Genomic DNA, 14,998 nt, shown 5'->3' with positions numbered 1-14,998 from the left:
GTACCTTGTGGAAGCCCACATAAACAACTTGCAAACTCCACACAGGCAGTATACAGAACTGAATCGGGGTCATTGAAGTTGTGAAGCTACAGTGCTCACCACTGCACCACCCTTAGAATGTGGATAGAGTAAAAAGTGAGATTGGATGGACAGAAGCAGTCTGAAAAGATGGCTCAAACAAAAGGTGAAAACCCTGAAATGTTAACTCTGTTTCTCTCTCCACAGATGCTGTCAGAGGTGCTGAGTATTTCCAGCACTTTCTGTTTTTATTTCAGCTTTGTAGGATATTGTTTTGATCTGAAAAAAATGCATGATCGGCTGTGGGTGCCAGTGAAATTCCACAGGAGCGAATAAAAATTATGCCAACGGTGGCTTATTGGTCTAGGGGTATGATTCTCGCTTTGGGTATATAAGTGATTAATATGTGAGAGGTCCTGGGTTCAAATCCCAGACGAGCCCTTCTCTGTTGCCATTTTTAGTTTAAGGTCATCGATTGGTTTCAGCCTTCCAGAAAGCGGAATCGATTTCCAAACTGAGCCTGCTTGAGGACCGGGGAACTGGATTCAAAGAGCTTGTCGACAAAATTGAAATGAACAAAATATACAGATTGTCAAGTGGGAATATAAGGTTGCAACAGTAACTAAAGGCCTGCTCGGGTCAGCAAATGAAACCCGACCCAAGCCTGACAGCACCACATCCGACCTGGTCCGAGTCCTTTCATTTTTTTCCCGTGCCCGAACTGACCACCAGAATGTTCAGTTAAACTTGCTTCCGTTTTTCACTTTTTAAGCTTGTGCAGGTAAGGCAACAAAAACTGTAACTGGACTTGAAAGGTTGTTTAAATGTGCATTAAGATTAGAGCTACGTACCGGAGGTGATGAGCTGAAGATTGTTATCATAGAAGTTAGTGATTGTGAGGTCACTAGTTAAAGAGAAACTCATGGAGCTGTGCCCAGACAGGTTGTCCCACACTGTATTGATTAAAATATTGCCCGAAGGCGAGAAAATATCATTATACATTCCCTAGACTCCTGCTTTACAGGTTGAAATACTTTCTGCAAGTTTATCCAGAGAACAGGTGAGATGCAGAGACCAGGAAGGTCTTGAGTGATTAATTATTATAAAATATACATTCTTATATTAAAGAGATTGTGCTCTACCTTCGATGGAATCGCTCACTGCAGACTAGTGCGGAGTGTTTCCCGCCTTGACGTCCTGGCTGTCACTGGATCTTGAGTCCAGGCCTCTGGATTACTGGTCCAGTAATCTTTGAAATTTCTCCCTTGATCTAATATTTTAATCTGGTAAGTCAGATTTTACAAAAAAAAATTAAATGATTTAAGACTGCTTCATGTTCAGCAGTGCCAAATGAATAAAGAAATTCAAATATATTCAAAATTATATATCAACTATTAAATACTAATGCCCAGCTTTGAATACAAAAAATGCCTCTAATTGTGTTCTGGTCTGGAATGGAATTCTTCAGTGTTTCTGTTTAGCTTGGATTGACTCATCGATTTTCTTGTTTTTCACTTTGTCGATGCCTTTGAATAATTGTGGATCCTTCTTCAGGGAGTCTTCTTTCACCAGGTAGTTCTGACCTCTGATGATGTTGATCGTAATCAGCTTCAATTTGCTGATAGTTTTGGAAGTGAGCAGATTTCCTTTGCTTGAGTTTACAACATGGAACTTAGTCTGACGTGTGGACCCATGGGAGGATTTGAAAGCTGCCCTTGCATTGGAGCATACAGTTGCATCCATCCAAACAGAGGTACAGTAGAAGTGACATATTCAGTTCAGTCTGTCGATCATGGGACTTTTAATCTCAGGGTTGTGAGTTTGAGCGCCATTTAGTTTTTCCATTTTTTAGGCTTCATTAGCAGAGAGTACAAGGAGTGTTTGAAATGAAATTCAACAACAGTATGAGAAACGCTCTCTTTCATTCGGGACTCTTAACTCTCTGCAGCATCTCGCTGTGAAAGATTGAACTTTATCTCATTTCTTTTTCAGCTGGGGGTCAGTGCAGCTCAGTGGGACTTCTGGCTGTCTCCCACCTCACAATTCATCAGTGCTGAGAAAGCAATGGGAAATATTACGCATGGCTGAGTAAGCAGAGGACACCGATTTAAGGTGAATGGGAAAAGAACCAAAGGCAACATGAGGAAAAACCTTTTTTATGCAGCAAATGGTTAAGATCTGATATTTACTGCCTGAGAGTGTGACGGAGGAAGATTCAACCATAGCTTTCAAAAGGATATATGATAATTATCTGAAGGGAAAAAAAATTCAGGTTTTCATGGAATACATGAGGATGTGGCATGAGCTGAGTTGCTTGTGCAGAGAGGCAGCACAAGCACGATGAGCTGAATCCCTCCTTTTGTGCTGTAAGTATTCTGTGATCTATGATTCTATACAAAGTGAAACCAACGCTCACATATGAGAAACTGACAGGTACAGTGTAAACCCCACACTAACAAACCAGCAAATGCCAGGGACAGAGTAAAACCAACAGTCCTAGACAAGAAACTGACAGATACTGTGTGAAACCCAAAAATCACTTATCAGGATTTGGCAGTTAATGTGTAAAAACCTCTCTTCAATATCCATCCTGCAAGGTACAAAGAAAATTAGGTACAAACCCAGGCTCATACTTCGAAGACTGAGAGATAAAGAGCAAAACACAGACTCACCTACAAGAGGCTGACAAGTACAGAGAATAAAATAGAGGGGGTGCAGATTAAAAACATATGCATGTAACGGATACTGATAGGGATAGAATCAAACCCTTTCTCACACATGACATGAAAATTGGTGGTGTCGTAAATAGTGAGGAGGAAAGCCTTAGATTACAGGCCAATATAGATCGTCCGAGGCAGAGAATATAAGAGCAGGGAGGTTATGACGGAGCTGTATAAAATGCTAGTTAGGCCACAGCTGGAGTACTGTGTACTGTTCTGGGCACCACACTATAGGAAGGATGTGATTGCACTGGAGAGGGTACAGAAGAGAGTCACCAGGATGTTGCCTGGGCTGGAGCATTTCAGCTATGAAGAGAGACTGAAAAGGCTAGCGTTGTTTTCCTTAGAGCAAAGAAGGCTGAGGGGAGATAAGATTGAGGTTTACAAAATTATGAGGGGCATTGATGGGTTAGATAGGAAGAAACATTTTACCTTAGCGGAGGGGTCAATAACCAGGTGGCATAGATTTAAGGTAAGGGGCAGGAGGTTGAGATGGGATTTGAGGAAAAAAATTTTACCCAGAGGGTGGTTGGAATCTGGAACGCACTCCCTGAAGAGGTGGTAGAGGCCGGAACCCTCACAACATTTAAGAAGTATTTACATGAGCACTTGAAATGCTATAACGTACAAGGCTACAGGCCAAATACTGGAAAATGGGATTAGAATAGTTAGGTGCTTGATGGCCAGCACAGACTCAATGGGCTGAAGGGCCTGTTTCTGTGCTGTATAACTCTATGACTCTATATCAGAAACTGATAGATCTGGACAAAAGCTGATGTTCACATACAAGTTGTTGAAAGATATGTGGTGAAACTCACATTTTTTTTTTATCTCCAAAATATACTTTATTCATAAAAATCTGTAAAAATTACATTCCCAAACAGTTTAAAACAGCATCAAGTCAAAAAATACAAACAGTGCAAAGGTGATCAGTTACCTTCTGTACAATCATGAGTTGCCTCACAACCCTTCCATTTCATTGTCATGCCATATACATTTTTACATTTACAGCGCACAAAATTTCTCCGATACAGTTCGAGGGATTTCCCATGGATCCAGCCCCTCAGTTCAGCTTGGTGGGGGGACCTTACACTGTGGTCTTTCCACATTGAGCCTTTGCTGCGGCTGCCCCAAGCTTTAGTGCGTCCCTCAGCACGTAGTCCTGGACCTTGGAATGTGCCAGTCTGCAACATTCGGTGGTTGACAACTCTTTTCGCTGGAAGACCAGCAAGTTTCAAGCAGACCAAAGGGCGTCTTTCACCGAATTGATAGTCCTCCAGCAGCAGTTGATGTTTGTCTCGGTGTGCGTCCCTGGGAATAGCCCGAAGAGCACAGACTCCTGTGTTACCGAGCTGCTTGGGATGAAGATCGACAAAAACCATTGCATCTCTTTCCACAAAGTTAACTCACATAGCAATAGCAGAAACAGTCACAAACCAAAAACTGAAACATACAGAGTAAAAACCCACATTCTCACACCAGAAATTCACGGCTACAAAGTGAAGCTGACTCTCTCCTCCCAGGCACTGACAGGTACAAAAGAAAACACGCACTAACATACCAGGAAATGAAATGTAGGAAATAAAACCTGATTATCATGTCAGAGATTGGCATTAATGACAGTTGTGGTACGCAGAATGCTCTGCGCTCCAGAATTTGCCTTGTCTCTGATAAGGAGCAGGCGCAGTAGTGGCTGAGCTCCATCTGCAGCTGGAGCGGAATATTCACCAAGTGCAGGGAGACCGCGCCCGTAGCGGGTGCACACAGCTGGAGCAGGGCGTCAAGGCCACAATAGGATGGAACAATCCCGTTTGTGTCCCTGCGGGTGGCGGTGAAGCTTTTCCCTGTGAGGCTTCCCGAAACTGCCCGCCAGCAAGGTCAACTGGTCAGAGAGCGTCTGTAAATGGATAGGAATTGGGGATTGGGCAGGGAGCGTCTCTAAATGAATAAGATTTGGGGACTGGGCAAGGAGCGTCTGTAAATGGATAAGAATTGGGGATTTGGCAGGGAGCGTTTTTTTATCCGTTCGTGGGATGTGGGCGTCGCTGGCTCGATCTCAGCTACAGTAATGTGTCCAGTTCTGGGCACCAGGTTTCAGAAAGGACATCAAAGCTTTTGAGACAGTTCAGAGGAGATTTACGAGAATGATACCAGAGATGAGGGGTTTCAGTTCTCTGGACAGGGTGGTGAAGCTGGGATTGTTGGCCAAAAATGTCAAGGGGAGGTGAGGAGAGATCTTTTTACCCAGTAACTGATTCGGATTTGGAATGAATTGTCTGACAGGGTGGTGGAAACAGATTCAATTATAACTTTCATAAAGGAATTGGACAAATATTTCAAAGTGAATTTCTCCAGGACTATGGGGAAATAGGCAGGGGGTTGGACTAATTGCATCATTTTTTTCACAGATTCAGCACAGGCACAAAAGACCGATTGGCCTCCTTCTGTGCTGTATGATTCTATGAAATAGTGACAGTCAGGGCAAGTCTGTATAAGAAGGAGAAATGGAGACAGGTCAGGGAGAGCACATCACCAAAACTGGGAGATACTACATTGGACAGGGAGGGTCGGAGGGGGAGAGAGCACGTACATACAGTCAGAATCAGCACCTTCAGGGGAGGAGAGAGAGAGGAACCAGTGAGTGTAGAACTGAACCCAGCCAGAGTCAACCTGCTGAAACACCAGTGAGTTCACACTGGGGAGAGATCATTTACCTGCTCCGTGTGTGGGAAGGGGTTCACTCAGTCATCCAACCTCACTGAACATCAACTTGTTCACACTGATCAGAGACCTTTTCAATGTCCTGACTGTGAGAAGAGCTTGAAAAGCAGTAATGATCTGCTGAAACACCAACACATTCACTCTGGGGAGAGGCCGTTCCCCTGCCATGTGTGTGGGAAGGGATTCACTCAGTCATTCAATCTGCTGCAACATCAGCAAGTTCACATGTAACTGCAGGGGTTGGATTCTGCTGTTGTTGCTGCTATTCATCACTTTCAGGGACAAAGTTGGGTCTTACTTTATAACCAGTGTAGTCCAGAGCAAAAGCGTCTTCTTAATGTTGAGATAAACGGGAGAAGAAACCGGGAAGTGGCGGCGAGGATGGGGGAGGTGCAGCACCATCACTTTAATGGTGCACCCTCCCTCCCCCGGGGTCCTTGCTGCACGCCCGCCAGGCCTGGCGGCTCTGATTGGGGTCGTGAGAGCCCCTGAGACTCGGTGCAGCTGAGGCTGCGCTCACCCCCGCTCAGCTCTGTTGTGATATTTAAAATACGAAAGGCCTGTTGGACTGAGAGCTGATCTGGAATTTAGAAAGCAGCATTACTGGAGGCTCATTGCAGCTCAGCACAATCTCACCCCCGATCCTGGGAATTGTTGATTCTACACCCTGTAGTTCAGTTCTTCACTTAACTCGAGGGGGAGATGTGTGAGCAGAAAAACAGAGCAAATTAAAAAACACAGCTGGACAGATGTGCAACAGGTCAACCACTGTTACAATAACTCCATCACTGACTCCCTCCTGACAGTAACCAGCCCTTTCACAGAGACTGTGGGTGGCTCTGAAAAGAGCCTTTGGTTTATTAGATGACATTTTGGCCGCTTTACTTTTTCTGGGAGCTCTGAGCGCTGGTTTTCTTGGGCAGCAGCAAGGCCTGGATATTAGGCAGCACCCCGCCCTGAGCGATGGTCACGTCTCCCAGCAGCTTGATGAGCTCCTCGTTGTTGCGGACGGCCAGCTGCAGGTGTCTGGGGATGATGCGGTCTTCATGTTGTCCCGGGCCACGTTACCGGCCAGCTCGAGGATTTCAGCGGTCAGATACTCGAGCATTTTGCAGCGCCAACATCATCACATTTCCGCAACAAATCCATCTTCGTGCATGCGTGATAAAGCATCATTGGGTATCTAGCCACCCCATCCCCCCACCACTTGGCTGGAGGAAGTGGCTGAATGGGAGATTTTGAAGCTGTAGCTCTCCCCCCTCGGCAACTCACTCCAGGCCTCGACGATTCCCCCCCTCAGCCGCTCGCTCCAGACCTCGCTGCTCCCCCACCCCCCCCCACTCCCCTGGCCAGTTGTTCCTCGCTTCGCACCACCCCACTCTCTGGCCACTCGCTCCAGGCCGTGCCGCTTCCCTCCTCTCAGCCACTCACTCCTACGTCGCCCTGTCACTCCTTGCGGCCCTCCTGCTTCTACAGGTGGCGCCTGGTGAAGAAATGTGGGAGCGAGTGTCACGGCCAGAGCTAGCAGCTGTGGGCTGGGCTGGGACAGGGTGGGGGGTGGGGGTGCGGAGAGCGAACAGCCAGAGTGCGGAATTTCACCAGTAGGGAGGAGGGGGAGAAAGCGAGTTGCAGAGGGGGGAGAGCGGTCAGTGAGGTGGGAGCTAGTAGCTGCGTTCGGGTGAAGTCAATCCTGGTCAGTTATATAAACAAATCACAATAACGAATTGGCAGCACATTTTATCCTCTGCCCGATTTTCCTTTCCATCGATCGGGGTACTAATTCACTATCTTCCAATGGAAATTCAATCATAAAATTCCTTTTGTATTTAATAGGATTACTGAAATGTTAAATGGATCTGAGGATTACAGTTAGTATTAGCAAACACACCCGAGTGAATTAGCACCCCAATCGATGGAAAGGAAAATCGGGGTAAGTATAAAATGTGCTGCCAATTCGTTATTGAGATTCGTTGAGTAATTCGATTCTGCCCAACACTGAAATTGGCGGCTTTTTTAAATTCAACCTTTCTGCCAGGACGACAATTTAAGCCAATGATTTGCTGTATTTTCTAATTCGAGGCTCGGCAATTGGTTAAGACATGCGAATGGGAAGAGGGTGACCAATCAGAAGTGGGCTCTGGATAGCGCGGGCTCAAACTGCGGGAATTCCAGGTCCCTGAATGAATGAGCTGAAACTGATCAGTTTCACAAACCCTGTCAGTTTCAGTGCTGGAAACACCGTCTCGGGGGAAATAACATCACAAGTGGGTCTGGTTCCAGTGACCGATTTAACGGCTGCTGCAAAACTCCCGGATTCCCTCATTGCAGCGAAATCATTTTGAAATTCTATGAAAACAATGAGTGATTCTGGAGGAGTGATGTGGCTTTTCACTGAGGGTATGTGTGGACTGGGGAAATAACTAACTGTAGAGCCTCGGGCACTGTTTACACAGCCCGTTTAGAAAATCAAATCCACTGCACATCCTTGCTACAAATGAAATGTCAAATTTGGGGATTCTAGTTTTGTATCTCGAACACAGCACAGATTTATTCCAGACAGTTCTAAACAGCCTATCCCAGCTCCCGTTTCCAGGTCACTGCTCTCTCTGTGAGGCGGTGGGTGCCTCTTAGAAGAGCCTTTGTTGTGTTTGCTGGAAAGGGTCGAGTTGTTCAGCCGCTGAATCCGCAGAGAGTGCGGCCCTGCCGTTTCAGAGCGTACACCACATCCATGGCAGTGACCGTCTTGCACTTGGCGTGTTCAGTGTAGGTGACAGCATCCCTGATCACATTCTCCAGGAAAACCTTCAACACCCCGCGAGTCTCCTCATAGATCAAACCCGAGATCCGCTTGATCCCGCCACGGCGAGCCAGGCGGCGGATTGCTGGTTTGGTGATGCCCTGGATATTATCAGGAAGCACTTTGCGGTGCCGCTTTGCTCCGCCTTTGCCCAGTCCTTTCCCTCCTTTACCTCTGCCAGACTTTCTTTTATTAATTTCCAAAATATACTTTATTCATAAAAATCTGTAAAAAAAAAATACATTACAAAACAGTTCCAAAAAGCACCAAGTCAAACAATACAAAGAGTGCAAAGGAGATCAGTTTCCTTCAATACAGGAGTGAGTTGCCTCACAACCCTTCCATTTCATTGTCATGCCATGTACATTTTACAGCAAACAAATATTTTCTGGCTACAGTTCGAGTGGTTTCCCATGGATCCAGCCCCTCAGTTCAGCTTGGTGAGGGGACCTTACACTGTGGTCTTTCCACATTGAGCCTTTGCTGCGGCTGCCCCAAGTTTTAGTGCGTCCCTCAGCACGTAGTCCTGGACCTTGGAATGTGCCAGTCTGCAACATTCGGTCATGGACAACTCTTTGCGCTGGAAGACCAGCAAGTTTCGGGCAGACCAAAGAGCGTCTTTCAACGAATTGATAGTCCTCCAGCAGCAGTTGATGTTTATCTCGGTGTGCGTCCCTGGGAACAGCCCATAGAGCACAGACTCCTGTGCTACAGAGCTGCTTGGGATGAACCTCGACAAAAACCACTGCATCTCTTCCACACCTGCTTTGCAAAGACACATTCCAGAAAGAGGTGGGCAACGTCTCTTTTCCACCACAGCCACCTCGAGGGCCGCGTGTGGATGGGGTGAGACTTCGGGTGTGCAGGAAGGATCTGACAGGGAGGGCTCTTCTCACCATCAGCCAGGCTACATCTTGGTGCTTGTTTGAAAGTTCTGGTGATGAGGCATTCTGCCAAATGACTTTGGACTTCTGCTCAGGGGACCATCCGACAGGATCCACCATCTCCTTTTCCCGTCGGGCCTTGAGGATATTCCGTGCAGACCACTGCCTGATGGATTGGTGGTCAAAGGTGTTTTTCCACAGAAACTTTTCCATGAAGGATAGGCAGTACGGCACAGTCCAACTTGATGGAGCATTCCGCGGCAATATGACCAGCCCATCCTTTGCAACACTGGGGACAGATAGAACCACAGCACGTAGTGACACTTGAAGTTTGCAAACTGGGGATCTACACACAGCTTGATGCAGCCGCACACAAAGGTAGCCATAAGGATGAAGGCGACGTTGGGTACATTTTTCCCGCCCTTATCCAGAGGTTTGAACATCGTGTCACTCCGGACTCGGATCATTTTGGATCCCCAGATGAAGCGGAAAATGGCTCAGGTGATCGCCACAGCGCAGGAATGCGGTATGGGCCAGACCAGCACCACGTACAGCAATGTGAGCGCCTCGCACCTGATGACCAGGTTCTTACCCATAATGGAGAGAGATCGCTGCTCCCACATGCTCAGCTTATGTTGTACCTTGGCTACTCGCTGCTTCCAGGTTTTGGTGCACGTCTCAGCCCTTCCAAACCATATCCCCAGCACCTTCAGGTAATCTGACCTAACGGTGAAGGGGACAAAGGATCGGTCAGCCGAGTTCCCAAAGAACATGGCCTCGCTCTTGCCGTGTTTAACATTGGCTCCCAAAGCCAGTTCGAGCTGGTCGCAGATGCTCATCACTCTGCGCACAGACAGTGGATCCGAGCATAAAAAGGCGACGTCATCCATGTACAGGGAGGTTTTAACCTGAGTGCCTCCGCTGCCTGGGATTGTCACCCCTCTGATGCTCGCATTCTTCCTAATAGACTCAGCAAAGGGTTCAATACTGCAAACAAACAAGACAGGGAAGAGAGGACAGCCCTGTCTGACTCCAGATTGGATCGGGAAACTTTCTGATTCCCACCCATTGATTGAGACTGCACTACTGATGTTTGTGTAGAGTAGTTTGATCCAATTGCAGATTCCCTCCCCAAACCCCATTTTGGAATGCACATCCATCATGTAAGTGTGCGATATCCTGTCAAAAGCCTTCTCCTGGTCCAGGCTGATGAGGCAGGTGTCCACCCTCCTGTCCCGTACACAGGTGATCATATCCCTGAGTAGCGCTAAGCTATCAGAGATTGTCCTGCCTGGTATAGTATAGGTCTGATCAGGGTGAATCACCAACTCCAGAGCAGACTTGAATCGACTGGCTATGTCTTTTGACAGAATCTTGTAGTCAGCATTAAGCAGAAATTGGGCCACCAATTTCTGATTTCTGTCCTCTCCCCCTTCTGCTTGTCGATGAGGGTGATGATGCCTTTGTTCATGGATTCTAACATGCTGCCAGCCTGGAGCATACTCTTGTTTACTGGCAGACATGTTGATTCTTTCCTCAAATCAGTGCACAATAAAAGAGACTGATTCTGTCAGGCTCCTTTTTATACAGGCCACCTGGACCTGGCTGAGAAAGGCAGAGTGAGAGCAGGGAGGGGAGGAGACAAGAGTGAAGATTAAACAGAGAGCTAGATGGAGGAGACACCCAGAGTGACAGACAGAGAGAGAACGGCCCCTCATCTTTCAGCTCCACCTCCAGTTTCCTCCGGGCTGCCAATTTCAAACCCTTTATTAACAGTAGAACCAAAACCCAGCTCTCCACACAAACCCTTCCAGACTCGGCCTTCATAGTCAAGGCTTTCCAGAAAGCCGGAGCTTTTAAATATGGTCCCGATGCAATTAACACTCAGTAATATTCCCACCTAAACACAGTCCATTCTATACTAAGAAACCTCCTCAGTAACATCACCATTTCCTCACACATCCGCTTCCTGCAGTTTACAAACACCTTACTGCAGCTGTTTGGGGAATCTCCTGTGTTAAGATTGGAGTTGGAAAGCGGCCTTTACCCGGCAGTGTTATCGTCTCACACTGAATCTGCTAGACATCCTGTTCTCTTTATTGCGAGAGAGAAAGCACGGATTTAGGAAATGTTCATTTGAAATGATCTCTATTGAGAACGAGCCCGGCCGTGGGACAGGTATTCCAGTGCAAAGAGCTGTCCATGACCGAGTGTTGCAGACTGGCACATTGCAACGTCCAAGACTATGTGCTGTGGGACGGCATTAAAGCTTGGGGAAGCCACCATGGAGACTCAATGGGGAAAGGCTGCAGTCTGAGGCCCTAGTAGGCCATAGTACAGTGAGGGGCTGGAACCTGTGTAAAACCCCTCGGGCTGTTTGCACCAGAGAATGTTTGATGTGTAATGTAAATACTGTAAATATAACCTGTGCAGGCAGGGATAGTGAGATACATCATGTACATTATTGAAGGAAACTGATCTGTATTGTACCTTATGTAATATTAAATTTGAACTGCTTTGCAATGTAATTGCACAAATTATATGAATAAAATACATATTGTGCAAAAGAAAGCAGCTTTCCTGTCAACACACACCTTGTCTCAGGGCACAACTTTCCTGTGATCTTGTCATACCCAACTTCGCTCTATATCTTCTGACACACACACTTTACAGTCTGTCATTTCCAAAAACAAGCATTCTAAAATCAAAAGACCTTTTGTTTATTTCTCCTTTCTTTTCATTTCTCCTCTATTCTTCTCAATCACTCCCTTCAACAGTCCTATTCAGATCAAGGTGGAATGTGAATAGTGTCACAACTCACCTGACACTATTATTACCCTTCTTTTCTCTTGTCTCATTCAATGGGAAAGTTTTATTCACCAGTCTGTTGCTGTTTTACACTCTTGCCATACCATCTGGTATTGCATCCATCTGAATTCTGTGCTTTCATGGCCTTACATATCTTTTCCTCTTCTGGATGATTTGTTTGCTTCAGTTCCATTCAACCAGGCTGGACCACAGGGAAGCTTAGAACCTTTGCCTTGGACGGGTCCACGTTGATCCATTACATTCAGAATCACCTCCTTGAAATAACTCCATAGTACAACTACAGTAACCACACAGAATCTGCTTCAAACACTCCTCCACATTTTATCTGTTCTGACCGTCAACACCTCCAGCTCTTTTGTTTAAGTGGAACCCATCAGGTGTGTATGGGCTCCTTCTATTCTGAAAGCTGTAGCACTGGTTCAGGGAATTCAGCCCTGTTTCTCTACTCGAAAGGATCAGCCATGCTTGATCTGCCTCGTATTTTGCTTTTATTGCAACGTTACAACACCTCCAATCCTCTGGCACCACACCTGTATCCAGTGAGGGATTGGAAAATGATGGTCAGACCTTCCACTATTTCTTCCCTGGCTTCATTCAACAGCCTGGGGTACATTTCATCTGGTCCTGGTGATTTATCCACATTCAAGGATGCTCATCCCATTAAGACTTCCTCTCTCCTTAAGTTATCACGTCCAATACTTCACACTCCTCCTCCTTCATAACAATATCTGCATCACCCTCTCATTTGAGAAGACAGTAATGTATTTATTAAGGATATTGGCAACATCTTCCACCCCGATACAAAGGTTACATTTTTGATCTTGTATGTGCCCTGCTGTTTGCTTAGTTGCCTCTTTCTCTCATGTTTTGTTGCAACATCTTTGGGTCCATTGTTATTTTGTTGGTTCATGTTCTTTCCTGCTTTTTCTTTGCTTTTTGCCGCTGCTCCCAAATGCCTCCAGTTCAGTCAAAACACAAAGTGTCAGAAGTGGGATTCGAACCCACGCCTCCAATGGAGACTGCAACCTGAATGCAGCGCCTTAGACCGCTCGGCCATCCTGACCACCTACAAGATGTTATTAATGCAAAGGAAATTATTCATTCTTTGTGGAAAGTATTTGTGAGATTGTGGAAATGTCTGGAAGAGGAAAGACCAGCGGGAAAGCTCGGGCCAAGGCCAAGTCTCGCTCCTCCCGGGCTGGACTGCAGTTCCCGGTGGGCCATGTTCACAGGCACCTGAGAAAGGGCAACTATGCTGAGCGTGTGGGTGCCGGAGCCCCGGTCTGTCTGGCTGCTGTGCTCGAGTATCTGACCGCTGAAATCCTCGAGCTAGCCGGTAACGCGGCCCGGGACAACAAGAAGAGCCGCATCATCCCCAGACACCTGCAGCTGGCCGTCCGCAACGACGAGGAGCTCAACAAGTTGCTGGGAGGAGTGATCATCGCACAGGGCGGGGTGCTGCCTAATATCCAGGCCGTGCTGCTGCCCAAGAAAACCAGCGTTCAGAGCTCCCAGAAAAAGTAAAGCGGCCAAAATGTCATCTAATAACCCAAAGGCTCTTTTCAGAGCCACCCACAGTCTCTGTGAAAGGGCTGGTTACTGTCAGGAGGGAGTCAGAGATGGAGTTATTGGAACAGTGGATTGACCTGTTTCACATCTGTCCAGGTGTGTTTTCAGTGGGGAAGAGACGGCCGCCCACCTCCTCCTGGAATGTGCCTTTGCAAAGCAGGTGTAAAAAGAGATGCAGTGGGTTTTGTCAAGGTTCATCCCAAGCAGCTCTGTAACCCAGGAGTCTGTGCTCTACGGGCTGTTCCCAGGGACGCACACCGAGACAAACATCAACTGCTGCTGGAGGACTATCAATTCGGTGAAAGACGCCCTTTGGTCTGCCCGAAACTTGCTGGTCTTCCAGCGCAAAGAGTTGTCCACCACCGAATGTTGCAGACTGGCACATTCCAAGGTCCAGGACTACGTGCTGAGGGACGCACTAAAGCTTGGGGCAGCCGCAGCAAAGGCTCAATGGGGAAAGACCACAGTGTAAGGTTCCCCCACCAAGCTGGACTGAGGGGCTGGATCCATGGGAAATCCCTCGAACTGTATCGTTAATATTCTCAATTGCTGTAAATGTAAAACTGTAATTGACATGACAATTGTGAAACGGAAGGGCTGGGAAGAAACTCATGACAGTATTGAAGGAAACTGATCTCCCTTGCAATGTTTGTATTTTTTGGTGCTGTTTGGAAACTGTTTGGCAATGTAATTTTTACAGATTTTTATGAATAAAGTATATTTTGGAAATAAAAAAAAAGTTTTCAGTTCCCTCTCTGGATTTCGCTCTGTTTCTCTGCTCACACATCTCCCCCTCCAGTTAAGTGAAGAAGTGAACTACAGGGTGTCAGAATCAACAATTTAATAAATCCCGCTGCCTTCGATTTTATAAATCCCAAGATTATCCCGGTACATTAACGGGAACTGGTTCGGAGCTGATGAATTAATTTAATAATGGAAGTGGCCGGGTTAATTCTCTGTTTTTCATTTGGACAGTTTGAATTGTGTTTTTTTTTTCTCTCTGGTGATCTGAGCGCCGCTTCTCAATGAGAATCTGCTCCCGGAACAGAGTAAATGCAGGAAGGAAGAGGCCATTCTCGGGCTGTGTGTTTCTCTCCTAACCTGATCTGTTTCGACCGCACTGTTCCCAGAGGACGGAATCAGTGAGAGTTGTGCACACACAGGAGCTGAGTCCATTGCAGCGCTTTAATATGTGCCTTCCCCCCGGCCCTCCCTATTCTCCGGACACAGAGCTGTCTGTTTCCCCCGGCGGCGGGAGAGAGTCGGGGATTCTCTCCCCGCAGTGTCAGGGTCTGCAGCCCCGGGGAACTGGCGGTTTCAGTCAGAGTGACCGAGCTGCCTTACATATCCTGTGTACTGATCTCCAATGGATTCAAATATTAGTGAACTCATTGGGTAATGTTTGTAAATAACCCTCATGTGAATGGACCCGGCTCCATTAATGCCTTCCAAATAAAACT

The 14,998-nt window shown here is 46.8% G+C and overlaps 1 non-coding gene across 1 annotated transcript; it reads right to left on the bottom strand.

The window, feature by feature from the left end:
• Positions 1 to 12,949: 12,949 nt before the first annotated feature.
• On the bottom strand, positions 12,950 to 13,032 carry trnal-cag (transfer RNA leucine (anticodon CAG)). Its single transcript has one exon. It is a non-coding gene; the product is annotated as a tRNA-Leu (tRNA).
• Positions 13,033 to 14,998: the final 1,966 nt, after the last annotated feature.

The sequence above is a fragment of the Heterodontus francisci genome, chromosome 35, assembly GCF_036365525.1.
Source record: "Heterodontus francisci isolate sHetFra1 chromosome 35, sHetFra1.hap1, whole genome shotgun sequence".
NCBI classification, from domain to species: domain Eukaryota; kingdom Metazoa; phylum Chordata; class Chondrichthyes; order Heterodontiformes; family Heterodontidae; genus Heterodontus; species Heterodontus francisci.
The sequence above is the reverse complement of the archived record's forward strand: the minus strand, read 5'-3'. Positions and strand labels throughout refer to the sequence as shown.